Source organism: Nuphar pumila, chromosome 10, assembly GCF_984573655.1.
Source record: "Nuphar pumila chromosome 10, dmNupPumi1.hap1.1, whole genome shotgun sequence".
Lineage (NCBI taxonomy): Eukaryota > Viridiplantae > Streptophyta > Magnoliopsida > Nymphaeales > Nymphaeaceae > Nuphar > Nuphar pumila.
The window spans coordinates 55,136,145-55,139,653 of NC_143258.1; the positions used below are offsets into that span (position 1 = coordinate 55,136,145).

At 39.8% G+C, this 3,509-nt stretch overlaps 1 pseudogene; it reads right to left on the bottom strand.

Annotated features, from left to right (window-relative positions):
- Nucleotides 1-1,135: 1,135 nt before the first annotated feature.
- On the bottom strand, nt 1,136-2,035 carry LOC149826816 (nuclear transport factor 2 pseudogene; annotated as a pseudogene).
- Between the last annotated feature and the right edge of the window lie 1,474 nt (nt 2,036-3,509).

Sequence of the window (3,509 nt, forward strand, 5' to 3'; positions counted from 1 at the left end):
CAAAGGAGAATTTACATACATCATATTAATTTCAAAGATGCAAATTATGAGACATTCATATACCTAACTTATGCTTAATACCTCATGAAACAATGTGGATGATCTGAGGTATAGAAGGGTAGCCATTTAATACACTTATATATATATGCACATATGTATATATATGTCTATGTGTACACGTATATATATATATACACTCACATACATACATATATATATATATATATATATATATATATATATATATATATTAACATGTATGTAGAACAGGTGACTAGCAATGTGATGGAAGTGTGAGTGGTAAGATGAATGGCAGATGTGTTGTACTGAGATATCCATGAATGTTATGCTAAAAAAAAAAAGTGACATGTGTTGAGTGTTTTGTGATGACAGGGTGAAATATGAATCATAGGTAATGCAGGGGATAAAGATGATAGTTGGACTTAAGTGGAGGGATCACAATGGTGGCACATGAAGATATATTACATAGATGCAGCAAAAAGGGGAAATTTCAGTGGGTGATGTCACTGTAAGTGAGAGTCTATGCGGGTACTTCCCAAACAGTTGGAAGGCCATCTTGGTTCCCCAAACAAAGGACATCCATGACTAATGGCAACAAGTGCCATTCATATGAAATGCAGCCGGTAGACATACCTGGTGACTATTAAGCAATGACGATCTTGTTCCTTGGATCTTACTAGCAACCCAGACTCCTTTGGGATTTTGTTCACCTACATATTGTAAAAGCCATTTGATAACTCGCAGATACTGTCTTGAGCCCTAGTGCAGAAACTGCCATAGTTATCTTCTACAATTGTGGGTAATCTAAAGAAGAACTAGCAGCTTTTCAATCACTCCACCCAGGGAAAAGGGTGTTGTCATCCCTATGGTGGCGCCAAGAGAGTTAACAACAGATTTTACTGGCCATTTGGAAGATAACCACTTCCAGAGCCAGACTTGAAGTATGGACTGCCAATGTTGTAGGAGGTATGAAACCACCTTTTTGCTGTTGTTTGTGAAGATGATTACAGAGGACGATTTCTGTAAGATTGAAATCCTGTGTATGGGTCAACCGCCTTTGTTTATTGGACTATAGACTTAATTTGACACTATAAACCATCAGAGTGCAATGTGCTTAGTACCCAGCACTGCTACCAGGCTCAGGTGCATCTTGAACAGCAGATGAAGTCTCAAACTCCACAAAACCATAGCAAAATCCTTGTTGCTTATTGCTTCTCACTTGAATACCCTCAGGCTTGATGGTTCCAAACTTTTTATACTCATCCTCAAGTTGGACCTCAGCAGCATTCATGGGCAGGTTTCGTATGTAAATAGAGCGACCATCAGCTTCTCCATCCTTATCAGAGGAATTGTTGTTAGTAGGTGCTGAAGGTTCAGATATTGGAATAGGCACAGCTTGAACAACAGCTGGTCGCTCAGTGCTTGGACGTGCTACCCGCACAGTGGCAGGCACACTAACTGGAGCACTCCCTGTGTTGTTCCTCATAACCTTGACAATAGATGCATATGATTTTTTAAGAGGCTCTTCCTGAACCAAAGTAGAAGGCTCAACCATCGGTTGCAGTTCCTTTGGAGCTGCATCAACAGTCCCTCCCGCGGCATCAACTTCTTCATCCACGGAGCTTTCTTCATGGTAAGAAGTAGCAATCACTTCCTCACTGCTGTTGACATCTTCTGCTGGTAGTGTTGCAGAATCTAATGCATGCTGAACTTGAATTTTAGAGGTTTCATTCTCTGGTGTCAAGGGAGCTTTGGGAGAAGTTTCACTAATGCCATTAGTTAGTGTAGAACCATCATCATGCACTTCTGTTTCATCCAATGGCCTGAACACATCATTTAGAACATAATAGCCCTTGTCTTGAGGAGCTAGGAAGAATGACTGGGTGAATTTCCTACTTGAGTTGTCTTCTCCCGAAAGGGATCCAGTCACTAAAACAACTACACCACCATTGAAAGAATCCTGTGAATCAATAGTCTTAATTTCTGCCTTGAAGTGATGGTAGTCCAACGACATTATCTTCTCATTGATATCTTATTGATTGCTCCAACTAATCATGTGGACCCATATATCAGAAATATGTAAAGAGAAAGGCATCTGCATTTTTTCCATTACGAGGTTATGTCATGGCGAACCATGTTTGCAGATACAAAGAGTGTGGCTGTGCACCAAAATCATTATCAAAACCAGTCCATAGATGAAAACAACAATTCCTTTACAAGAAGAGCCATCATGATGAGAAAGGATCCAAAATGTAACAGACTAGCCCAAGCCATGAATCTGACCTGATGAATAAAAAAAAAAGAAAGAAAAAAAAAATGATAGAAAGATGGTACTCCTGGCTCCCAGAACCAGAGACCATGTCGGGTATTTGATTGAGGCTATTTTAATTTGCTGAATGTAGACCCACAAACTAAAACAAATGTGGAATCACATCGATGGTGGGATAATAAACCATGGAAAAGGGGAAATGGTGTGTGTGCAGAAATACTGGATGGCCACTCAGCAATACACGGTGAACAATTTATACCAGGGATATGATGAACAAAGGCAAACATGTATTGCAATAAAAAAAAATGGAACATAAGAACATACGATGGTACAAGAATGAGTAGATATCATGAAATGTCATAGGCTAATATGCAGATACACGGTAAGGAAGGGTTGCAGATGAACTAACGTACTGATGTTCATGGGTTCAGACGATTTATCGGACGCAAGATGCAGAGCACACACGCTTGTTGATATCGGATCAGAAAATAAATGCACGATAAGATAAAATTAAGCAAATCCGATATGTATAGGTAATCATATTGCTAGAACGATATGAGTCTAACAATTGCCATAAAAAAAAAGAGTGCGGCCATCCAATTACAAGCGATATGAAATGAAAACAGAAACCAATAATGCAGAAAACTGAAAAATATACAAACGGCAAGGGGGATGTAACCCGGTGAAGGGTAATTTTTTTTTGTTGCAAAATGTAAATCAGAGCTGCAATAAGCAGACTGATGTTACATCATATTGCTTTAGTAAAATAAAAAGGGAAGATGCTGGAAAGAAGAAATGAGAGAATGTAGAAGAAAAAAAAGAAGAAGAAATGTTTGCCGGAAGAGAGAAGATGGTGGTTATTTACATGAGTTTTTGCCGACACTCTGAAGGAGAAGGAGGAAGGCAGGGGATGCAGAATCTTTGAAGCAGATTGATGCTGGCTGATGGTGAAAGCTAGATGGAATCCTTCAGAAGCCCTTGCAGAAGCTCAGATGGCGCAAAATGGATGGAAAAATCGATTGAACGGATAATAATGGAAAGGTAGGAGACGGGCCATCGTGAAGGAAAATAAGAGAATGCTCTGTACAGGAAAGGGGAGGGGTGAAGACGACCTGAAAGAAGCTGAAGAAGGGGACATGTGGGGGTGAAGAGCGATGCCGAAGAAGGAAGTGCTATGTTTGTTTATGTAGGGATGAGAAGAAGGATCGAGAATGGAGAT